Here is a 26,127-nt window from a genome sequence, read left to right as displayed (position 1 = left end):
TTGTGCCGTGTCTTCAATGTTACTGTAAAGTGGAATTGGTAAAAAAATTTTTACGGTTCAATGAGCCACTCCGTCTATGGGAAAGCTACCCATACGGATGCTTACCTGAACCGGATTCCCACCACCATCCATCCCAGAAGAATTCCCTCATCAAGACTCTGCACCATAGAGCCCAATGCATATCCGACCAGGAACACATAGCCAGTGAACTCAAGCACGTACACCACGCTCTTAAGGCTAATGGTTACTCCGACTACAATCCGCAAAGCTATCACTCCAACCGTGAAGAAGGACCCTCTTGAGGAGCCTTTCAAAACCATCACTTTGCCCTACATTGCGGGGATCACAAAAAAGATCGCCAAAATCTTGAATAAACACAAGATCCAGGTCCGATTCAACACATTACATAAAATCCGTGATCTGGTTCCGTCTGTAAAAGATGTGATTCCAGACATACAGTACCCTGGTGTCTATAAACTAAGTTGCCTCTGTGGTAGTAGTTACATTGGAGAAACCAAACGACATGTCTCGGACCTCATTCGTGAACACAAAGCAGACCTGAAACACGGTAGGACCAACACCTCAGCCATGGCAGATCACTGTTATAATTCAGTAGGCTCACATGACATTGACTTCTCCAAGACAGAGGTTCTTTGTAAGCCATCTGGCTACCATGAGAGATTCGTTCATGAGGCTATCCACATATACACAGAGACAATTTCAACCGGGAAGATGGATTCTGGCTTAGCAATCATTGGAAAGATTTGATAAACCATTTCGGGTCTTAATTGATTGTTCACGCTTACGGTGGCTTTCAGACAGCATACATTATTTTCGTCTCCCCCCTCCTCTATTCCGAACATAGATGGACTCGTCCTCCTGAACAAACTACCAAATCGCTCTCCGTGGTGCTAACGTTAAAAAAACCCACCACTTTTTTCAAAATTTCTTGTTGTGGATTTCACACCTGACGACAATTGCTTGTGTTGCAGTTGAAACGTCGTGAGAATTTTATTGTTTTATATTTTTATTATTTTATTGTTTCCCTTCTACGTGGTGGTGACTTTACCGAAAGAACCAAGAACATGAATTCCTCGCAGTCACGAAAGCTTTAAATCAACATTTATTTTTACTTCGTTAACATCTTTCACTTTCGCACGCCGCTAATTTTTCGCGACAAGAAGTTTCATTACCACAGGTGACACGTGCAGTGGGTCCAAGACGAGGCGAGACGGTTCGCTAGAGGCAACACGTTTATTCAACAAGGGAACCACAACACAGAGGGGTGACGACCCCTCACAGCCGATAACCTCAGGAGGCAGTCCCTCCACACTACGGTGCCCTTACTTTGGTTCTAGCGCTAACCCAACACTGGTTATGTCTGAACCCGTCCCTAGCCAGGGTCACTGGGCTCTTCGCTTCAGGGTCTTCAGGGTAGCGCTCAGAGTCTTCTTCAGATCTTCAGGTGAACGAGGACCGCCAAACCCGTTCAGGGGTCCGGCTTTTATCCCCGTTCCAGGGTCTCTCCGCCCCTGGCCAAGCCTTCTGGGACTCTCTAGGGGGCCCTGGAACATCCCCCAGCCCCCCTCTTGGGGTCTGGGGGCCCTGTTCGTCACACCTAGTCTGTACACCACCCCCTGTTGACGCTCGTCCGCTATAACAGGTCAGCTCCCGTGGTAATACGCATACAGCCCAACAATGGCGCTACATCATCCCCCCCTTGTAGCATCCAGGCGTCTGCTACGTTCACAGAAAGCCCTAGACGCATGCACGAATATGCTCAAGGTGCCATGTCATACGTTCGAGCGTATGGCTGTCCCGACTTATTTATTACCTTTACATGTAATCCAACTTGGCCTGAGATAAAACCAAAAAAATAATAACTTTCATTCGGCCAGACACCCAGCCGTCAATACGACTTCACAGCCAGGGTGTTCAGACAAAAGCAAGTTAAATTCATCGAGAGCATTCACTGAGAGTCGTGTTTTTTGGAGAATCAAGATGCTGGATGTACTCAACTGAGTGGCAGAAGCGAGGACTTCCACATCATAGGGGTTTCCCCTTTTTTCTGGCAACAAAACTGAAACCTTTTGGCGTCCTCTGGTCGAGCACCAATTGGTGTGGACCAATCGGTTTCAAGGACAATGCTACATATTATCATAGTGCGTGTATTTTGTTTGCATTTTGACTGCAGGTATTGTGGTTAATGCTGTAACATGAATCCTTGTAAAAAGGTTTCAGTTTTGTTGCCAGATAAAAGGGGAAAAACCCTATTATTATATTTTGGTACCGGCAAAGGAGGTCTAATCATGTAGATGACTTCCCCACGCTCATTTTAATCTGGCTGAAAGAAAAAAATCATCCAATCCAAATCAATGTTATATCTGCCGAGTTTCCAAATCCAGAGGAAGACCCAAAATCTGTTTGCAGTAGTGACCACAAATATGATTCATGGGCCATGCGGAAACCTTAATGCCAATGCAGCAGCATGTATATAGGACATAGAGAGCAGCAAGAAATATCCGAGACAATTTATTAAAGACACACAAACTGGAGATGATGGATATTCTCGCTATAGAAGGCGAGCTCCAGCAGACGGTGGATACACAGCAAGACTGAAGATTAGAGGCAACGCGAAAATCTAAATGGACAACAGGTGGGTTGTTCCGTATTCTCCGCTTCTTTCTAAAATGTTTCAGGCGTAGATGTGTTGACCACGCTCCACCTCCTCCAGTCAGTGTGTGTATCATGGTGTGTGTGTCAGTGTGTGTGTCAGTGTGTGTCTGAGTGTGTGTGTGTCAGTGTGTGTGTCAGTGTGTGTTTAACTCTCTGCTTTATTGACCTGGTCAAGGCCAATGATACCATCAGTAGGCCTGGGCTCTGGGTTGTTCTTCATGCTTTTGGAGTACCTGACCCTCTGCTCACGATCATTAAGGACCTTCATGATGGTGAGCGGGCCCGGGTAAAACTACGTGGCCGGGAGTCAGAGCCATTCCCTGTACACCTTGGGGTGCGACAGGGATGTCCTCTGGCTCCCACATTATTAAACATCTATTTTGACCACGTAGTTCGTGAAGCCTTCAATAGCTGTACCGGGGGAATCTCCATATGGTACAGATATAATGGGAGGCTAATCGATGCCCGGGTGCGGTCAAGGGATGGCTCCCTATTGCTCAACCACGTTATGTATGCTGATGATTTGGTAATAGCTGCTCAGTCAGAGGAGGAGTTGGAGACGCTGCTGCTGAGACTGGAGCGTGCCACTAAGAGGTGGGGCCTTACCATCAGCCCCACCAAAACTAAGCACCTGCCTGGGTATTTTGTACCATCGGACACTCCACCCCCACAACTCCCAATTGGTGATGGGGCAGTTGTGGAGAGAGTGGAGCGTTTCCCATACCTGGGCAGTGTGCTTATGACTGGCTCCAGTTTAACAGCAGAGGTCTCACTCCGAATCAGTCGAGCGGCAATATCTTTTCATCGGTTGCGTAACGCTGTGTGGAAGCTACCTGGTCTGTCACTCCGCACTAAGCTTCATGTCTTCTTGGCCACGGTCATTCCCTCCCTTCTCTACGCTTGCGAAACGTGGACCCCCCTAATGGAACATCTTCGCCGGTTAGAAACATTTAGGCTGGCCTGCCTACGATCCATCCTGGGTTTAACCAGACTGGATTGTGTGAGCTCATAAAACCTTGAAAGATCTGGGCAAGGTCCCATCAGTGAGCTCCTCCGGCGGGCAAGGCTGCGATGGCTGGGTCATGTAGCCCGCATGCCCAGCCACCGCATGCCGAAACAGCTTTTGTTCGGCCGGATTGAGGGGGCTAGGCGGGCACGGCACGGGCTAGAGAAGAGATGGAGTGATGTGGTACAGGAGGACGTGGAGCTGAGTGAACTTGCCGATGACTGGTACCAGCGGTGTCATGATCGGCCTCTGTGGAGGAGGCTCGTGAAGGATGCTACTGGGCAGTTGGAGGCAGTCGTCCTCCAACAACAACGGAGGGTGGAGGAGCGACGCTCAGAAAAACGAGCGGAGCGCCGGGTGGCTAAAGCACAGCAGATTGGCACAGTAGGGGGCACAGGTGGTGCATCAGCCAGTCATCTCAGTCAGTCGACCCGTGGCACCTGGGTCTGCCCCATGACCTCCTGCCAGCGGGCATTCGACATTTCACGTGGCCTCAGGGTGCACATAGCCTGGCACAAGCGTCATGGTGACGTCACCGCCGCTTGGTGGCGAACTGCGGTTGTTGTTATTGTTGATAGTGGAGCTGCTGGTAGTATATTTGGAGTGTCTCTCACCTCGTGGTCGCATGGATTTGTTTCTGGTTCCTCCGGTTTCCCCCCCTCCAGATTTAGAATTAACATCACGCATTTAAAATATTTCACTGCGATACATTTCCTCACGATGAAGTCACTTTGTGTTGAGCTTTCATTCGTGATGGCCAGGTCGCTTGTGAAAAAAAGCTACATAGCTCAGTGGGCCTTACCTTGTACAATAAAATAGAAAAACTAGTTTATAGTTGAAGAGAGATGAATTGGATCTGTCACGTGGGTTATTTATAAAAAAAAGGTTATTCGTTTCATCAGGTCATGTGCACAGATTACAATAACATTTGGCCATTATGTGACTTCACCAAAAAAGCCAAAGAGTATGTTATGGTCAAGTTTTATTTTAATTTTTTTTAAGGATATTTGCTCTTAATGTGCTTACTTTCCCCAAGCATATTCACTGCATTGTCTTGGTGAATGCGAGGCATCGCGTGGTCATAACCCACCGGTATATTTTCCCCTTACGCGTCAAGAGATTGACATTCTCAATGGAAATCATGTCAGGTGTTCACTGAAAGTGTCAGAGATGAATGTTCAGGATAAAACTGAACATTCGTGCTAAAGATTGGTGCCATATTGTACGATTATAATTGTGCAAAATGCAACCAAAACACAATTGGCACGGTTAGCAATGTACGGCTACAGTCTACATTATAGACTGCCAGTACACTCACTCAGGTTAATAACCATTACTACAGTCTACATTATAGACTGTCAGTACACTCAGCTTAATAACCAGGCTACAGTCTACATTATAGGCTGTCAGTACACTCAGCTTAATAACCAGGCTACAGTCTACATTATAGACTGTCAGTACACTCACCAAACTTAATAACCAGGCTACAGTCTACATTATAGACTGTCAGTACACTCACCATACTTAATAACCATTACTACAGTCTACATTATAGACTGTCAGTACACTTACCATACTTAATAACCATTACTACAGTCTACATTATAGACTGCCAGTACACTCACCATACTTAATAACCAGGCTACAGTCTACATTATAGACTGTCAGTACACTCACCAAACTTAATAACCAGGCTACAGTCTACATTATAGACTGTCAGTACACTCACTTCGATTAAGAGCCAGGCTACACTCTACATTCGTGTTTTTTAAAAGCTTTTTATATAATTATTTTTAAATCAACTTCATTTTTCTATCTGCGTGGTGACTTTACCCGAAAGAACAAAATAATATTAAATTCCTGCAGTCACGAAAGTTTCAAGTCAAAATCACACGATCGGTTTTTATCCCAGCCGCTAACTCATCTTCACCCTCATCAGAGGGCCTCCCCATCGTCTTCCACTTTCTGCCCGCAACTCCTCTCTTGTTGTGGGGTCTCAGAGAGGTAATTTGCAGCGGTCCCATGGATTTCACCCCTACGCGAGGTCACAGAAGCAATTGCGTAGAGACACAACACATTCTCCTGCGGAGGGAGGGAGCTGGTAAGGAGGTTGGGTTGCCCGGTCAATGGCCAGGGTCAACAACGGCACCACCACGTGGTGCATTCAGCACAATATGCCCGACTGTGAGGGCGGGCACAAGCCGGCGTGAGTAGGTTACACGTTGAGTTTTATAAGGGCACCACGGGGTGACCAGCCCCTTCCCACCCAGCCCCTCCCCTCCCACCCCCCACCCAGCCCCACCCCTCCCACCCCCCACCCTCCCCACCCAGCCCCTCCCCACCCCCCACCCAGCCCCTCCCCACCCACCCACCCCCCACCCACCCCCCACCCACCCCCCACGCATGTTTCCCTCCACGATGTCTCCTTTAAGCAATAAATTAATCGCGGGGTGAAAAGAAAACAGTCATCTCGACGAATACTGGCACATCTTATGCCCCTCACGAGGTAAACTATTCACAAATTAAATCGTTTGTATTTTGTCAATGACCATAGCCTCAACACTGCCCCATAGACTCAGCACTGCCCCTTAGACTCAGCACTGCCCTATAGACTCAGCACTGTCCCATAGACGCAGCACTGCCCCATAGACTCAGCACTGTCCCATAGACTCAGCACTGTCCCATAGACTCAGCACTACCCCATAGACTCAGCACTGCCCCATAGACTCAGCACTGCCCCATAAACTCAGCACTGCCCCATAGACTCAGCACTGCCCCATAGACTCAACACTGCCCCATAGCCTCAGCACTGCCCCATAGACTCAGCACTGTCCCATAGACTCAGCACTGCCCCATAGACTCAGCACTGCCCCATAGACTCAGCACTGTCCCATAGACTCAGCACTGCCCCATAGACTCATCACTGCCCCGTAGACTCAGCACTGCCCCATAGACTCAGCACTGCCTCATAGACTCAGCACCGCCCCATAGACTCAGCACTGTCCCATAGAATCAACACTGTCCATTAGACTCAGCACTGCCCCATAGACTCAGCACTGCCGCATAGACTCAGCACTACTGTGGGGGCTACCGTCCCCCGCCATCACTGAATTGTCGGTTCCGTTGCCCACCGACTCCCCCGTTCCATTCATACCGCTACCTCCCCGGCTGCTCTGTCAGGTCCAGACTACCGACCCCTAATGCCTCGCCCCCCTGTACCTCTGCCTGGGATGTCGACCACGTTTGCGTAGCTTAATTAGCGGCTCGTACGCTTTGCGCTCGCGATGCGCTACCCTGTTCAACGGTGGCGTGTCGCGGTGAGCGCGCTCGCAAAGTAAAACCCCGTCCTGCATGGGAATAAACAGGCGCGGCGCGCCCCCGTGGGATTCCCTCCGAACCACGCTCCACGCGCTCGAGCAAAAACAAACACGCCACGATTACTTTGCTCCGATTTAACGGGCTGTTTACACAGCTGCGTATTCGCACACGCCAGGCGCTTAATTCGCTATTAGACAATCGCGCGAGTGCGCGCCCGCCACCCCGTCACACAGGCGCGTGAGCGCAAAGCGCTACTGTAGGCTATTGCGCAGGTACGCGAGCGCTGGGCACCACCGAAGATATTCGTGTAGGTACGCGCGCGCTGAACAATACTGTAAACGATCGTACAGGTACGGACAATAAGCACGTTCTACTCCCTTATTCGCTGCAAACAGCCGCGTATGCGCGCGAACACAAAACACTCTGTACACACTCGTACCGGTATGCGAACACCAAACACTCCGTCTCCCTCCTCGCACTCACAGTGACCACGACACAGCTTGATCCTATTAGTGGTTTTATTCCCCGCGATTATCGAACTAGACTGCGTGTCAGTACGGACCAGCAGGACAGGTCTAACCTATCTCGCTACTGCCTGATACTTAATGGACCTGTCTGCCCTCTATTTTCTCTCCGAATTTCGTCCCTTTGTTTTACCTCTCTCCCTCGTACTTACGGTCCGACCTCGCAGCGATGGAGGTCGCGGATAGATGATGCTGTAAACAGAATCTGGCTGTTCTCTGCCCCGTCTCACGGACGTGCGAGTAACAGTCAGGTGACGGCTCCTCGATCCCTCCCTCATGTTGATCTCCAGTCAAATAAAAATGGCCCCGTGCTTCCCCAAAACGTCCCTTTTTATGCTCCTTTCAAAGCCCCCGCACCGCCCATCCGCGGTGCATCACGGGTCAGACCGTTAATCCGCGGTGCATCATGGGTAGGGCCGTTAATCCGCGGTGCATCATGGGTAGGGCCGTTAATCCGCAGTGCATCATGGGTAGAGACGCTAGCCCGCGGTGCACCATGGGTAGAGCGCTTAACCCATGCTGCCCCGCTCCCCACCTGTCTGCTGGTCCGTGTGTGTCTTGGGAATCTCCTCACTGCGCTTCACAAGTTAAGCCACGGCGCCGCAGTGCCATTTGGCCTGGGGGGGTGCCTGCCAATTCCCTGACCCTGAGAAACCGTGGAGCACCCCCACGAGGGGGCCTCTCGGGTAAAAACTCAGGGCAGGTGCCCCCCTCTCCTCCCCATGAGGCCCTACTTGAGTGTGTATGACTTTAGGTGGGGGGGGGGTGGCGGGGGAAGTGCTGTGATGGGAGCCGGGTGGCTTCTCGGTCGCAGCAGCACAGCGACGGCCCCGGTTTCGACGGAGCGGCTTCGCTGTTGTGGCACCACAAAAATCCCTCAGCCAGGAAAACATCGTGGCACAAAGTGAGGATGACCCTGCTGAGGCTGCGGTGCCTCAAATATTGGAAGAAGTCACCCCTGTGAGTGGCTGCCTGAGGTGCCATCTGTTGAGGAAGTACTGAAGGCGATCCGGAGTCTGAGACCAGGAAAGACAGTGGGCAGAGATGATCTCCCAAGCAAAATGCTGAAGGAGAGTGGCGTTTGTGCATAGACTGCCCTATATGACATCATAACAACAGTCTGGACCACTGGACGGGTTCCACAGGATTGGAAGGGTGGCCTGGTTGTCCCCCTTTTTAAGAAGAGGGACCACACAGACTGTAACAACTACAGGGGCATCTCACTCCTCAGTGTGCCGGGAAGGGTCCTGGCAAGGATTATTCAACATCGCCTTGCCAGGCACGCTGAGGAGAGACTTGCGGAGCCCCAATGCGGTTTCAGGAAAGGGCAGTCCTGCACAGATGCCATATTTTCTGTCCGTCTGCTTCAGCAGAGGTTTAGGGAATTCCAGCAAGACCTACATCTCTGCTTTATTGACCTGGTCAAGGCCTATGATACCATCAGTAGGCCTGGGCTCTGGGTTATACTTCGTGCTTTTGGAGTACCTGACCCTCTGCTCACGATCATTAAGGACCTTCATGATGGTGAGCGGGCCCGGGTAAAACTACGTGGCCGGAGTCAGAGCCATCCCCTGTACACCTTGGGGTGCGACAGAGATGTCCTCTGGCTCCCACATTATTTAACATCTATTTTGACCACGTAGTTCGTGAAGCCTTCAATAGCTGTACCAGGGGAATCTCCATATGTTACAGATATAATGGGAGGCTGATCGATGCCCGGGTGCTGTCAAGGGATAGCTCGCTATTGGTCAACCACGTTATGTATGCCGATGATTTGGTAATAGCCGCTCATTCAGAGGAGGAGTTGGAGACACTGCTGCTGAGACTGGAGCGTGCCACTCAGAGGTGGGGCCTTACCATCAGCCCCACCAAAACTAAGCACCTGCCTGGATATTTTGTACCATCGGACACTCCACCCCCACAACTCCCAATTGGTGATGGGGCAGTTGTGGAGAGAGTGGAGAGTTTCCCATACCTGGGCAGTGTGCTTATGACCGGCTGCAGTTTAACAGCAAAGGTCTCACTCCGAATCAGTCGAGCGGCAATATATTTTCATCGGTTGCATAACGCTGTGTGGAAGCTACCTGGTCTGTCGCTCCGCACTAAGCTTCAGGTCTTCTCGGCCACGGTCATTCCCTCCCTTCTCTACGCTTGCGAAACGTGGACCCCCCTAATGGAACATCTTCGCCAGTTAGAAACATTTAGGCTGGCCTGCCAACGATCCATCCTTGGTTTAACCAGGCTGGATTGTGTGAGGAGCTCACAAATCCTTGAAAGATCTGAGCACAGTCCCATCGGTGAGCTCCTCCGGCAGGCAAGGCTGCGTTGGCTGGGTCATGTAGCCCGCATTCCCAGCCACCGCATGCCGAAACAGCTTTTGTTCGGCCGGATCAAGGGGGCTAAACGGGCGCAGGACGGGCTAGAGAAGAGATGGCGTGATGAGGTACAGGAGGACGTGGAGCTGAGTGGACTTGCCGATGACTGGTACCAGCGGTGTCAAGATCGGCCTCTGTGGAGGAGGCTCGTGAAGGACGCTACTGGGCAGTTGGAGGCAGTCGCCCTCCAACAACAACGGAGGGCGGAGGAGCGACGCTCACAACGAGTGGAGCGCCGGGTGACTAAGGCACAGCAGGTTGGGACAGTAGGGGGCACAGGTGGTGCATCAGCCAGTCATCTCAGTCAGTCGACCCGTGGCACCTGGGTCTGCCCGGTGACCTCCTGCCAGCAGGCGTTCGACACTTCACGTGGCCTCAAGGTGCAAATTGCCTGGCACAAGTGTCGTGGTGATGTCACCGCCACTTAGTGGCGAATTGCGGTTGTTGTTGTGGGGCATTACCATCAACCCCACCAAAACGAAGCAGCTGCCTGGGTATTTTGTACCATCGGGCACTCCACCCCCACAACTCCCAATCGGTGATGGGGCAGTTGTGGAGAGAGTGGAGAGTTTTCCATACCTGGGCAGTGTGCTCATGACCGGCTCCAGTTTAACAGCAGAGGTCTCACTCCGAATCAGTCCGGCACAACACTGTGTGGAAACTACCTGGTCTGTCGCTCCGCACGAAGCTTCAGGTCTTCTCGGCCACAGTCATTCCCTCCCTTCTCTACGCTTGCGAAACGTGGACCCCTCTAATGGAACATCGTCGCCAGTTAGAAACATTTAGGTTTGCCTGCCTACGATCCATCCTGGGTTTAACCAGGCTGGATTGTGTGAGGAGCTCACAAATACTTGAAAGATCTGGACAAGGTCCCATCTGTGAGCTCCTCCGGCAGGTAAGGCTGTGTTGGCTGGGTCATGTAGACCGCATGCCTAGCCACCGCATGCCTAAACAGCTTTTGTTCAGCCGGATCGAGGGGGCTAAATGGGCGCGGCATGGGCTAGAGAAAAGATGGAGTGATGTGGTACAGGAGGACGTGGAGCTGAGTGGACTTGCCGATGACTGGTACCAGCGGTGTCAAGATCGGCCTCTGTGGAGGAGGCTCGTGAAGGACGCTACTGGGCAGTTGGAGGCAGTCGCCCTCCAACAACAACGGAGGGTGGAGGAGCGACGCTCATAACAACGAGCGGAGCGCCGGGTGGCTAAAGCACAGCAGGTTGGCACAGTAGGGGGCACAGGTGGTGCATCAGCCAGTCATCTCAGTCATCTTAGTCAGTCGACCCGTGGCACTTTGGGTTTGCCCTGTCACCTCCTGCCAGCGGGCGTTCGACACTTCACGTGGCCTCAAGGTGCACATTGCCTGGCACAAGCGTCGTGGTGACGTCACCACCACTTAGTGACGAATGGCGGTTGTTGTTGTGTCTTTGTGTAGTGTGTCATTGTGTGTGTGGTGTGCGAGTCTGTGTGTGTGGTGTGTGTTGTATGTGTGGTGTGTGTGGTGTATGTAACTTTGTGTGTTGTGTGACTTTGTCTGTGTGTGGTGTGTGACTGTGTGTGACTCTGTGTGTGTGTTGTGTGACTGTGTGTGTGGTATGTGATTGTATTTGTGTGTGTGTGGTGTGTATGGTGTGTGTCTGTGTGTGTGACTGTGTGTGTATAGTGTGTGTGACTCTGTGTGTGTGTGTGAGTCTGTTTGTGTGTTGTGTGACTGTGTGTGTGGTATGTGATTGTGTTTGTGTCTGTGTGTGGTGTGTGTGGTGTGTGCCTGTGTGTGACTGTGTGTGTGTCTGGTGTGTGTGACTCTGTGTGTGTGTGTGACTCTGTGTGTGTGTTGTGTGACTGTGTGTGTGGTATGTGATTGTGTTTGTGTCTGTGTGTGGTGTGTGTGGTGTGTGTCTGTGTGTGTGACTGTGTGTGTGTGTGGTGTGTGTGTGGTGTGTGTGACTCTGTGTGTGTGTGTGGTGTGTGTTTGTGGTGTGTGTGACTCTGTGTGTGTGTGTGGTGTGTGTGTGTGTGGTGTGTGTGAGACTTGTGGTGCCGCCGCAGCGGAGCCGCTCCGTCGGGACCGTGCCCACCGCCGTGATGCCGCCACCGGAGAGTGACGACGCCGACGCTGCGCGCCCCTCGCCGCCCCCCACATGAACGCACGCATACCCCACGTAGAGCCGGGAGGGAAGGTCACCTGGCCGACGGGTTTTCGTCCAGAAGCCTCTACTGAGATCAAGCTTCATGGTTTCCCACGGCCGGGGAATTGGGCGACCTACCCCTAAGGCTAATGGACACTGCGGCGCCGTGACCTTGGATTGTAATGGCATGGTCATGGCAGGGGCTGTTGAGCCACCGCGGATGGAAGCGCGCACACACAACACGAGTCAGTGGGCGGGTAGCGGAAAGCAGACGTCGAGGGAACCACTGCGGTGACGTCACCAGAGCTGGGATCCGACGGTCAAAAGGGCGGGAAAATCCGGGCTCCTGATTGGATGGGAGACCACGGGGGCGAAACAGCGGAATGCCTTTGTTATAGGTAGGATAAAAGGAGGGGGATTCAGGCAGTAAGATCAGAGTCCTTCCTTCAAGCCATCGAAGTCAGCGGGGTGTTGGAGCCAGCCGTTCGAGTCGTCCGTGTGACGAGCTTCAACGCAGCCAGGCACAATCCTCCATGGGGACAACCCACAGCATCGCCCTTCTACAGCTTCCGGCGCATCAGATTGGAAGTAAGCGTAAGTAAGAGAGAGGTGAGTTTGGGCTAATTAGTCAGAGGGTAGAAAGTGGAGCGCCAGGCAGGATAAATTGAGTCCAGGATCCACGAAGGATAGGCTAGTTAGGGTCTGCTGACCCACACAATCACGCGTAGTTTAGCGAGTTACTCACGGGGAATAAAATAGCCAGTAGAGTATAAACGGTCTCGTGTGGTCTTTGTGAGTGTGAAGAGGAGGGTGGAGTGCCTTGCGTTCGCGTGCATGCACGGCTGTTTATGGCGAAGAGGAGGGTGAAGCGCCTAGTGTTCGCATACACACGCGGCTGTTTAGACGGCCTTTAAATCGGGGCGGAGTGACTTCCTCCAATCAGCGGTGCGCGCACGGTGGACACCTCTGCCCTCTAACCCCTAACCCCAAGTTCCTCACGTGTGATTGGTGTACAGAGCCGGGCAGGTAGCGGAGCTGGGTTGGTTAGTGCCTGGGTACGTAGGGCGTGTGCGCGAACAGATCCCGGGGGGCTAAGCGCCGGCTGCGGAGTCACGCGTCGGCGCGCTGTACCCTTTTGTTTACGCACGAGACGGGGTTTTACTTCGCGGGCGTGCTCACAGCAGCGCGTCCGCCACTGAGCCGCGTAGAGCGTCGTAAGCATAAAGCAGGCGGCCCCACTAATTGAATCATGCCTACGCGGGCAGCAGCAAAGTCGGGGGTACAGGGGGGTGAGGAATTGGAGGTCAGTAGCCCGAACCCGACAGAGCAGTCGGGGGGTAGTAGCGAGAATGAAACGGAGGAGGCGGGGGGCAGCAGCCCCCGCATATTGGTGTCGGAAGCGGCACGAACCCGCAGCGCGTTACCCCACGCAAAAATAAGACACCACCCTCAAAGACCACCTCACCCACACTCCCACCCTGGCTTTCCCCGATTTCACCACTGACTTTATTTTGGACACCGACGCCTGCGGCAGTGGGCTAGGCACGGTGCTGTCGCAGGTGCAGGATGGGACAGGGCAAGTCATCGCATATGCCAGCCGGACCCTGAGCGGGGCCGAGCTGAACTATTGTGTGACCCGTCAAGAACTGTATGCCGTGATCTTCGCATGTAAACAGTTCCGGCCGTACTTGTATGGCAGAAAATGTCGGGTACGCACTGACCATTATGCCCTACAGTTCCTCCTTACATTCAAGGAACCGTGGGGGCAGATGGCCCGATGGCTGGCGCAGCTGCAGGAGTACAACCTGCAAATCGAGTACCGTGCTGGGCGTATGCACACCAACACGGACGCCTTGTCGAGGCGACCCGCGGTGTGCGCCGAGACAAGGACGGGGGAAGCCTGCCCATGCTTCGCGGGGGGATGCTGCCGGCAAGCAGCGGGCCCCAGAGGGCGCGCCGAAACTAAAACCCCCCTCGCGGGAGAGAGTGCAGTATGTGCAACAGAGACCCCGGCAGGAGGAACCAGGGACCCGGAGGACCACCCGGCGGGCATGGGGCCCACACCCCGGGGCCTGACGGATCGCTCAACCCCACCCGATCGGATCCAGGAGGACGTCGGCTGCGCCTTCCCGGGCCTGGACGACGAGCAGCTGAGACGGACCCAGCTGCGGGATCCGGATCTGGCGGCGGTGGAAGCGGCCCTACGGGAGAAGAGGGACGCCCTACCAGGACCCTGGAGTGGTTTGTATGCCCGGTTGTGCGTGGTAACCGAAGCCGGCCAGCCTGGGTGCATCTGTGTTCCCGCCCAGGTGCGACCCCAGCTGCTAAGACTGGTGCACGACCACCCGCTCGGGGGCCATGATGAGGAACGGTGCACTCGGGAGACCCTGCGTCGCCAGTATCTCTGGCCCAAGTTAGCACCAGACGTGGCCGCCTGGGTGCAGGGCTGCCGCGCGTGTCAGCAATGCGGCCGAAACCAGGGCGATACCAGGTACCCCTGAGGCCGTTCCGCGTCAGTCGGACGAATCAGCTGGTTGGGATCGACCTGCAAGGTCCATTCTCGTTACAACAGACGGTGATGTGGGCTGGCAGCACCTGACGACGGCACGTGGGGCAAAACGTTGGACACCGCATTTGACAGAATTGGGTGACATTGCTCATTACTGTGCCAAGGTGTGATTCGAAGCGGTCTAAATACGGGGCTCACAAGTGGCTGCTTGTAAAAGCCAAAGAGCGGAATAAAACCCATTGCATTTAGAGGATATTGTCCCTTGTAATGCTTTGAATGTTGAACTGTGTCCATGTACATACAGAACAGAACAAACATACTTGTGATTAAAAAGTACATTAATTTGATCAAAACTTATTTCAGTAAATTAAAAATTGTAAAATCAAGTCTTCATTTGACACGAACGTAACTTGAGGCATAATGCACAGGCTGGTCTGGGTTTTTCTCCTAGAAATGCACTTCAGGTTGTCCATTAGTTCTGCAATATATAAACCCCATGGTAAAAGGTCTCGAGACCTCCCACGAGGCACAAATCAGACCGCGCGGCGTTGCAGCGGCTGTTTCTAATACGAACTACTAAAAATGTTACTCGGGCAATTCACGTTGAAAGAATGATTATAGTTTTAAGTTATGTCAACACAACAACGGTTATAGTAAAGTCTTTTTTATTCGAAAAATCATTCTCATGTCCAGCTGCCTGGTGGGGTGGCGCCCTACCGCCCCCTAGTGGACTAAGTCAGACCACCCACACACTTCTAGATTTAAAGCTTTCGTGACTGCTAGGATCCATACTCTTTGGTTCTATTGGGTAAAGTCACGTAGGTGAAAATAAAATAACAAAAAATCACGACGTTTCGGCCACAACACAAGCGGCCTTCATCAGGTGAAGGGACGAGACTGTCTGGAGGACAGCGCTGGAGTGAGAGAAGCCACGCTTAGATCACGACCTTTAAGCTGTGTGAGAAGAAAAAGACCAAGCGCCTTGACAAAGGAATTAGCATATAATTTAGCATTGAAATGGCTCATTGAAATAACTAAGTTAAAGTATACACATCGTCAGAGGTGCCCCTTGACAAAGCAATTAGCATAGAATTTAGCATTGAAATAGCTGAGTGATTAGCTTGTAACTGGTCACAGAAATAGCTATGTTAAAGTCAGAGCATATTTCACGTAAACAAAACGTGCCAATAAGTTACTGCTTCAGCACACTGGTTGTGTATTGGATAGTAAACCCAGAACATTTACCATTATAGTATGATGTTACGCTGATTATTACAACCAGCTTCATCAGGCGATTTGCCATAATTGTGAAGAAGTATTCCTGTTTCCGTCTATGAAGTCAACTCAGCCTTAAATGAGTACTTGGTGCAGGGTGTGAACATCGCCACTTGGGAGACAAATGCGGCCGGGCGTGGTGTTTGGCCACCCACCCCATCGTGTGCTGGGCCGGCCTTCATAGGTGTTGGCTCCCAGCGATTGCCCCGAGTCTGTTAAGGCTATACGGGGGTCTTTGTGTGTATGAGATGCATGCGAGTGTGTGTGTATGAGATGTGTGTGTATGTGATGTGTGTGTGTATGAGATGTGTGTGTGTATGAGATGTGTGTGTGTGTATGAGATGTGTGTGTGTATGAGATGTGTGTATGAGATGTGTGTGTGTATGAGATGTGTGTGTGTATGAGATGTGTGTGTGTGTATGAGATGTGTGTATGAGATGTGTGTGTGTATGAGATGTGTGTGTGTGTATGTGATGTGTGTGTGTGTATGAGATGTGTGTGTGTATGAGATGTGTGTGTGTGTATGAGATGTGTGTGTGTATGAGATGTGTGTGTGTGTATGAGATGCGTGTGTGTGTATGAGATGTGTGTGTGTATGAGATGCGTGTGTGTATGAGATGCGTGTGTGTGTATGAGATGTGTGTGTGTGTATGAGATGTGTGTGTGTATGAGATGTGTGTGTGTATGAGATGTGTGTGTGTATGAGATGTGTGTGTATGAGATGTGTGTGTGTGTGAGATGTGTGTGTGTATTAGATGTGTGTGTGAATGAGATGTGTGTGTGTGTATGAGATGTGTGTGTGTATGAGATGTGTGTGTGTGTATGAGGTATGTGTGTGTATGAGATGTGTGTGTGTATGAGATGTGTGTGTATGAGATGTGTGTGTATGAGATGTGTGTGTGTGTATGAGATGCACTGCTGTATAATAATGTACTACTCACTACTGAGTACACAGACAGTCCCCACTGTGTTCACAGCTACCACCCCAGCGCACGCATAAACTCAACTCAGTCATTAAAAATGTTAAGTTATGTTTAGCAAACAATAGTCATTGCAACGTTATACTTGAATCTAATAACAAGTTTAAGGCACAGCTGTATAATAATGTACTACTCACTACTAACCACAGTCCCCACTGTGTTCACAGCTACCACCCCAACACACACTCACACAGTGCGCTAACCACTGCACCACCGCTCCCCACACACACACAGTGTGCTAACCACTGCACCACCGCTCCCCACACTCACTCACACAGTGCGCTAACCACTGCACCACAGCACCCCACACACACGCAGTGCGCTAACCACTGCACCACCGCTCCACACACACACACGCAGTGCGCTAACCACTGCACCACCGCTCCCCACTACACACACAGTGCGCTAACCACTGCACCACCGCTCCCCACACACACACAGTGCGCTAACCACTGCACCACCGCTCCCCACGTCCACCACAACCTGGCACCCGATGATGTATCGATCGGCTCGGCTCACCGTGTCTGCTGCACCACGTGACGAGGCTGCTGCACCACGTGACGAGGTGCAGGACGAAGAGTTTCCGCATCCCCATTCACTCCACGCCAAGTCACCTGCAGAGAAAATCGATTTAAATTTCGATTAACTATACTCGCGCCGATTCATAATGGGATAACATTAGGAATCGATTATAGTAGAGTTACGGATGTATGAGTCGATTTCCATTGGGATAACATGGGAATCGATTTATTTGTGACTTAGGCTAATAAAATCGATTTGCATTGGGATAACATGGGAATCGATTTATTTGTGGCTTAGGCTAATAAAATCGATTTGCATTGGGATAACATGGGAATCAACAGTGGTCTAAAACGAACCTACATTAATCGATTCCTACTGTGTAGCCGTGGGAATCGACCACGTTTGCCGATCACGTGTGTGGGCGTGGTCTCTCAACGTCAATCAACCAGGTAGGGCGTTGACTGGTGGAGAGTTTGGGATCTGATTGATTGATTGCTTCTGTGGACAGGTGTCTTTTATACAGGTAACGAGCTGAGATTAGGAGCACTCCCTTTAAGAGTGTGCTCCTAATTTCAGCTCGTTACCTGTATAAAAGACACCTGGGAGCCAGAAATCTTTCTGATTGAGAGGGGGTCAAATACTTATTTCCCTCATTAAAATGCAAATCAATTTATAGCATTTTTGACATGCATTTTTCTGGATTTTGTTGTTGTTATTATATCTCTCACTGTTCAAATAAATCTACCATTAAAATTATATTTCTTAAAATTATATTTCTTTGTCAGTGGGCTAACGTACAAAATCAGCAGGGGATCAAATACTTTTTTCCCCTCACTGTAAACCCCAATGATCCGATCGAAATGAGGGATTTTGATCGGATCATTGGGAGGCCACGTGTCACTACCACCCCCCCCAACAGTCATGAGCAGCACCTCCCCACACGCCCTGCCACCGAGAAAAATGTTTCACGTACGAGAGTGAAACTGATATTTTCATTCTCAGCTGGAATTTAGCCAAATGCAATACGCTTGAAAAACCTGGTTTAAAATCACAAGCAAGTTGCCTGAATTTCAAACCCATGGTCTCAGCGGTACAGCTCGGTGCTCTTGGCAGGCTGAGCCAACCGGTCACTTCATCGCAAGCAACCGGAAGCATCAAGGTTGTCAATGCCGTGCGCGTCGTCCTAATGGGGAGCGGCAGTGTGGTGGCTTGCAACGCTGTGTTGCGAACCCAGTGAACAGAGTTCAATTCCTCCCCACTCACGACCAATAACGGTGCCGAATATTTAAACCGCTTTCCATGGGTCGGCATGGCTTTAAATGAGTACCTAGTGCAGTGTGATCGTGGTGGTGGTTGTGATGGTGGTGATGATCATGGTTGTGATGATGGTGGTGGTGATGGTATCTCTATGGGTCTCTGTGAGTCCCTGAGCCTCTATCGGTGTCTACGAGTCTCAGTCACTCTGGGTCTATATGGGTCTCTATGAGTCTCTACGGGTCTCTACGGGTCTCTGTGTGTCCCTGTGGGTCTCTGTGAGTCTCTGTGTGTCTGTTGGTCTCTGTATGTCTCTGTGTGTCTCTGTGGGTCTCTGTGTGTCTCTGTCGGTCTCTGTGTCTCCCTGTGGGTCTCTGGTGGCCGGGCCTGCTGTTGGCCACCCACTGCTCGTGTGCTGTGCCAGCCTTCATAGACGCTGCTACTCGCCAACAGCAATTGCCTCAACAGTCTGTTATTTCAAGTTTCATTTCAAGTTTTCATGTATTAGGTATAGCCCTGTGACATGGGAATAAATAGGGGTCACCCACCTAAGTTAATTATAAACGTGGGAGCGTTATACGCATTAGTTCGCTATCACGACATACAGTACCCTGGTGTCTACAAACTAAGTTGCCTCTGTGGTAGTAGTTACATTGGAGAAACCAAACGCAATGTCTCGGGCCGCATTCGTGAACACAAAGCAGACCTTAAACACGGTAGGACCAACACCTCGGCCATGGCAGATCACTGTTATAATTCAGTAGGCTCACATGACATTGACTTCTCCAAGACAGAGGTTCTTTGCAATACATCTGGCTACCATGAGAGATTTGTTCATGATGCTATCCACATATACAAACACAGAGACAATTTCAACCGAGAAGATGGACTCTGGCTTAGCAATCATTGGAAGGATTTATTTCAGGTCTTAATTGATTGTTCACGCTTACGGTGGCTTTCAGACAGCATAAATTAATTTTTCGTCTCCCCCCTCCTCTTTTCAGAACATAGATGGACTCTTGATTTAAAGCTTTCGTGACTGCAGTAATTCATATTCTTAGCTCTTTCGGTAAAGTCACGTTGAAGGGAAACAATAAAACAATAAAATATATATAAAACACAATATATATTTTATTATTTTATTGTTTCCCTTCAACGTGACTTTACCGAAAGAGCTAAGAATATGAATTACTGCAGTAACGAAAGCTTTAAATCAAAACATCAACAGGCTGATGTGCCACATCTCCTCCTTCAAGAAGTCTCACTGCCCTGCGATGTTGTGTCCACACAACCCAAACTACGGAGTGCCTGGTGGTAAACCGCTGTGCTGTAGCCTGCGCCCCTCCAGTGGAGGAGGAACAGTAAAACCTCGCTGATGCTCTCCTGAAGCACTCCTGTTGCGCAACAATCATTGAGACTAGTTGCACGTGCATCGATTGTAAAACCCCGTTCCGTTTCAGGAAGTGGGGACAGTTGGTGCCGTGTGCTCGTTTCACGTCGGGGTGCCACTAAAGGCGCAGGTCCCACTCCTGAGTGATCGGTTACGCGACGCTCTTTTGCACGAATAATCAATCTCTTGCAATTTAATTTAATTATTTAAATCTTTCGTGACTGCAGCGATTCATATTCTTTGTTCTTTCGGTAAAGTCACCACGTAGAAGGGAAACAATAAAATAATAAAAAACATAAAACAATAAAATTCTTACGACGTTTCGACCGCAACACAAGCAATCATCGTCAGGTGTGAAAACCACAGCAAGAACATTTAACTCGTAATCTCGTAGTCACTTACATGTTAATATCGCCTGATGATGTCACTTACATGTTAATATCGCCTGATGATGTCACTTCCCTCTTAATGTCGCCTGATGATGTCACTTCCTGCTTAATGTCACCTCATGATGTCACTTCCCTCTTAATGTCACCTGATGATGTCACTTCCCTCGCATTCAATGCAAACATGTCCAGGGCCCCGAGCCCGCCACTTCCGTCTGAAATGTCCAATGCGCCCATCGCAGAAAGCTGGTGCTACACACAGGTAACTTGTTCCCCTGTGGCCAATCACATTCAACGGGTCTCCGTCTTGTGCCGGTCAAAGTATGCGCATGGCTAATGCATTTAACTTTTACACGTTTTTTGTTCATCACAAAGCCATCCAAAATGGTTTCATAATTATGTGTAAGTGCAATTATGGATTATCATTGTACAGGCTATTTTTGTACATCAGATTGCAAAGTTCATAGAATTGCACTAACAACATTATACTAGATAATTGTCTCTGATTTTGACTGGTAGTGTATTTTTACAAAAGGGGCAGCAGTTTTTATCAAATAAAAAAATAAAAAGGCCTTTTATTGCACACTCTAATCTATGACATGTTGAGACTTGTTGTGTTAACGCTGTGCAGTAATGAACACGCAAGGTAATCCCAGAACACTAATAAGACCCTTTCATTTACAGTAATGTTTCTTTCCTTATAGACAGTTTGTGTTTTTTAGCACAATATTCAGATGTGTGGGTGAAATACTTGAGGGTGTGTCAATGGTCATGTATTTATGGTAATGAATGAGCTTTATAGCTGTTATGTGCTCGTGTGTTTCAGGTTAAGGTCGTAAAGTTCTCTTATATGTGGACCATCAACAATTTCAGCTTCTGTCGTGAAGAAATGGGCCAAGTTCTCAAGAGTTCTACATTTTCAGCAGGCACCAATGATACATTGAAATGGTACAGTAAATTCTGGCTATTTTATGACATTAAAATATCACAATGCTCACAGAGGTGCTTTACTAGAACAATGTTGCATAGTGCATGTTTTAGTTCATACTATATTGTTTTAGTAATGTAGTCTGCGCGTACATACACACCTAATATGTCTTGTTTATATGTTCAATCAGGTGCCTACGCATAAACCCCAAGGGTTTTGACGAAGAGAGTAAAGATTACCTATCGTTGTACTTGTTATTGGTCAGCTGTCCCAAGAGTGAAGTCTACGCCAAGTTCAAGGTTTCTATTCTTAATGCCAAGGGAGAGGAAACCAAGGCTATGGGTGAAACTACTTGTATTTAAGTATCAATTCACGTCATATGTGTATTTGGTAACAGGATTATATCATAATCAGCCATTATTTATCGACTGCTTGAAACATTTTATAAACCTTACGAACACCATCCCTCATCCTTCACATGAGCTGATCTAATATCTCCTTGTCTACGTTTGACATCGTCTTGGGCATGTACTCTACTTTTCTTCCTATTCGACCACTAGTCTCACCCATCAACCATCCCATTTAGCGATGTGTCCTGTCCAAGCCCAATCTATATTTACAACAGTGAATATGATGTCTCTAATTTGCCGTTTTGATTTGACCAACGTGTTCCTCTTTCAGTTTCTCACTGTAATTCTCAACTTACTTCTCTCCATGCTTTGTGTATTTTTTAGTTTTGTTCCATTTGTCAGTGTTTCTATTTGTAATCAGTGTTTCATAGTAGGTGATATGCACTAGATTGGAATCTTTCATCCTGTAGCACATTGCAACTTTTCATTATCAAATTCATATTCCAAAAGTGCTCTTGATCCTGTTCCACCTTCAGAAGTTGCCATTATGCATATTTTTTGTGTCTTCCACGATATTGACCCTCCAATAATAATTTTATTTTGCTTAGTGTACCTGGACATTGTCATTCACGGACATTTCTTTTCCTAGTTTTACAATCTTCACCATGTGTTATTCCGTTGTGATTTATCAAGTGACGGCTTTATTTGTTCTGCTTGCACTCACTGTTTATTACAACTTCATTATTTTTGTTTGTATTCTCATCCATTTTTTTATTCATTTCTGGTGGTTTTACAAAGGTTGGCATTTTCATCCCATTTCACACTTCTCCTTTACCTTGCTTTAGTGGTTCATATTGTTTGTTTTATAATTGCCTTATTACTTTCAGGATACTCTTTCAATGCGCGATAACTATTTTAAGTGATGACATCCATACATTTACTGTGCTTTGCTAAGGCTATTAACATTTTTCTGAGAGTCTAAATCTATCTTTTTGTTTTTAACTTTCATGTTTTTTTCTTATTATTTGCTTTGGTGTTGTCTTTGGTAATGTTAACATGTAACTCACGTCACACAACCATGTTTACAAAGACAAGCATTATGAATACACAAACACATTCACGTAATCCATATGAACTATATCTTCATACACTTAAATCCAGGGCTGATTTTCATCTACCTTGAAGTTAAAAGCTAAACTGAACTATTTTTATTTTACCAGGCAAGGCCCACTGAGCTACAGTGTGGGAAAAAAGTATTTGATGCCCTGCTGATTTTGTACGTTTGCCCACTAACAAAGAACTGATCAGTCTATAATTTTAATGGTAGGTTTATTTGAACAGTGAGAGACAGAATAACAACAACAAAATCCAGAAAAACGCATGTCAAAAATTTTATAAATTGATTGGCATTTTAATGAGGGAAATAAGTATTTGACTCCCTCTCAATCAGAAAGATTTCTGGCTCCCAGGTGTCTTTTTTACAGGTAACGAGCTGAGATTAGGAGCACACTCTTAAAGGGAGTGCTCCTAATCTCAGCTTGTTACCTGTATAAAAGAAGCAATCAATCAATCAGATTCCAAACTCTCCACCATGGCCAAGACCAAAGAGCTCTCCAAGGATGTCAGGGACAAGATTGTAGACCTACACAAGGCTGGAATGGGCTACAAGACCATTGCCAAGCAGCTTGGTGAGAAGGTGACAACAGTTGGTGCGATTATTCGCAAATGTAAGAAACACAAAAGAACTGTCAATCTCCCTCGGTCTGGGGCCCCATGCAAGATCTCACCTCGTGGGGTTGCAATGATCATGAGAACGGTGAGGAATCAGCCCAGAACTACACGGGAGGATCTTGTCAATGATCTCAAGGCAGCTGGGACCATAGTCACCAAGAAAACAATTGGTAACACACTACGCCGTGAAGGACTGAAATCCTGAAGCGCCCGCAGGGGGCCCTGCTCAACAAAGTACATATACATGCCTGTCTGAAGCTTGCCAATGAACATCTGAGTGATTCAGAGGACAACTGGGTGAAAGTGTTGTGGTCAGATGAGACCAAAATGGACCTCTTTGGCATCAACTCAACTCGCCGTGTTTGGAGGAGGAGGAATGCTGCCTATGACCCCAAGAACACCATCCCCACTGTCAAACATGGAGCTGTAAACATTATGCTTTGGGGGTGTTTTTCTGCTAAGGGGACGGGACAACTTCACCGCATCAAAGGGAAAATGGACGGGGCCATGTACCGTCAAATCTTGGGTGAGAACCTCCTTCCCTCAGCCAGGGCATTGAAAATGGGTCCTGTATGGGTATTCCAGCATGACAATAACCCAAAACACACGGCCAAGGCAACAAAGGAGTGGCTCAAGAAAAAGCACATTAAGGTCCTGGAGTGGCCTAGCCAGTCTCCAGACCTTAATCCCATAGAAAATATGTGGAGGGAGCTGAAGGTTCGAGTTGCCAAACGTCAGCCTCGGAACCTTAATGACTTGGAGAAGATCTGCAAAGAGGAGTGGGACAAAATCCCTCCTGAGATGTGTGCAAACCAGGTGGCCAACTACAAGAAACGTCTGACCTCTGTGATTGCCAACAAGGGTTTTGCCACCAAGTCCTAGGTCATGTTTTGCAGAGGGGTCAAATACTTATTTCCCTCATTAAAATGCAAATCAATTTATAACATTTTTGACATGCGTTTTTCTGAATTTTGTTGTTTTTCTGTCTCTCACTGTTCAAATAAACCTACCATTAAAATTATAGACTGATCATTTCTTTGTCAGTGGGCAAACATACAAAATCAGAAGGGAATCAAATACTGTTTTCCCTCACTGTACATAGCTCTTTTTCAGAAGTGCCCCGGCCACAAACGATAGCTTAACGAGATCGCTTATTGTGTGGAAATGTATAGCAGCCAAATACTCTGGATTTTTATAAATATGGAGGGAAAAACCGGAAGACCTGGATAAAAATACATGCAACCACAAGAACATGCAGATTACAAATATACAGGCATCAGGGTTGAGATTGAACCCATGACCTATATACCAGGCGAGGTAGTTGACTGCCACCGTGGCGCAGGGCTTTAGAATACATTGCTGTCTTTACACTTTGAAAATAGAATTAAGTTTTTTTTTTCCCATTACATGAAATTACCACAGTTTATTTTAAGAACTGGTGAGTATTGTTTGAAATCTATTTTTTTACAGAGAGCCCACGAGCATACCGCTTTTTCCAAGGAAAAGACTGGGGATTTAAAAAAATTCATTCGAAGAGATTTTTTGCTTGATGTATCTAATAGCTTGCTTCCAGATAACAAACTGACACTCTTTGGTGAAGTAAGTATGACATGCTGCAGCTAATGTGTAATTTTCTATTTTATTCATTACAATTGCACAGTTGGAGTCAATATTCTATTTAATTGAAGATTGTAATAATTACTTTCCCTATTCCATACAAGGAAATTGTTAACATGAGTTTTACAAGCACTTTTTTCCTCCACTGATGCTAGAGTTAACATAGCACAACAATTAAATAATCAAGCATAATTTTTTTTAGGTTTTCTCCCTCTGGATAGTGTTTATATTTAAACCTTGACATTTTTATAAACTAGAATGTCAGGTGTTACATAAAGTGTTTTGTTTAAATGTCGCCACATGAATTCCTTTTCCTATTCTCGGACATCAGCCAGTTTGATGTAAATGTTTCTTGTCCTTAGGGGGGTCCTTTTAATCAGCCAGATTTACATTTTTTACCTTTAAAATCCTTTACAAAATACAAGCATTTTTGAGAATGAAAGGAAGCACATCAAGAAGGGCTGTTCACTTCCTCTGTTGTTGTGCAGAACCCATAATTAGGGGCCTCACTACCTGTTTAAACTGTTTATACAGTGTAAAATAACTTGACAAAAATATAGAATGAAAATTGATTAATATGAAAAACATTTCACGGACCACTATTTTGGCATTCACAACACTTGTTCTGATATAGGATGTCTGTGCAGATTTGCTTGCTTGATTGAACCAAAGCCTACATCTTCATGCAAAATGTGTAGTTAAGTGAGGATTTGTAAAAAAAAAATCATCAAATGCCTTCTCAAAGCTGGTTGATGTCTATGCAGGTTAGTGTGGTGCAGGATTCCGTGAACATTTCTGGACAATCCAGCATGAGTACATTGAAAGTGCCAGATTGCCGGCTGGCAGTTGACTTCGGGGAGATCTGGGACAATTCCCGCTTCACTGACTGCCTGCTTCGTGTTGGTGGCCAGGAGTTTAAAGCACACAAGGCCGTATTGGCAGGTCTGTGCCACAACAAGCAACACATGCGTCGTTTAGTGTACAATAGAACCATATAATTAATGATACTGTAATTAGTTTGGGGTAATCAACTACAGCCATTTCCTGTTTTACACTGAATTTTATTAACTAACACTGGCAAATGCTTACGTCAATTTGTAATGCTTTTTGTTAAAGGATACATCAGTAAATATGTGTAATGAATTCAACTGAGTCACAGA

The 26,127-nt window shown here is 48.2% G+C and overlaps 1 long non-coding RNA gene across 2 annotated transcripts; it reads left to right on the top strand.

Annotated features, from left to right (window-relative positions):
• Positions 1-20,520: 20,520 nt before the first annotated feature.
• Positions 20,521-25,134, top strand: LOC142910085 (uncharacterized). Of its 2 annotated transcripts, XR_012932735.1 has the most exons (4): positions 20,521-20,603; positions 21,168-21,289; positions 21,460-21,611; positions 24,821-25,134. It is a non-coding gene; the product is annotated as an uncharacterized LOC142910085 (long non-coding RNA). The 2 variants fall into 2 exon arrangements; XR_012932734.1 differs by lacking the exon at positions 24,821-25,134 and having other exon boundaries at positions 21,460-21,965.
• The last annotated feature ends 993 nt before the right edge of the window (positions 25,135-26,127 follow it).

This window comes from Petromyzon marinus, unplaced genomic scaffold, assembly GCF_048934315.1.
Source record: "Petromyzon marinus isolate PM22_M1 ecotype Great Lakes invasive population unplaced genomic scaffold, UKy_Petmar_22M1.pri1.0 PM_G_Scaffold_138, whole genome shotgun sequence".
In the NCBI taxonomy this organism is placed as follows: Eukaryota; Metazoa; Chordata; class Hyperoartia; order Petromyzontiformes; family Petromyzontidae; genus Petromyzon; species Petromyzon marinus.
Note: the sequence above shows the minus strand (reverse complement) of the source record. Positions and strands in the feature narration are given on the sequence as shown.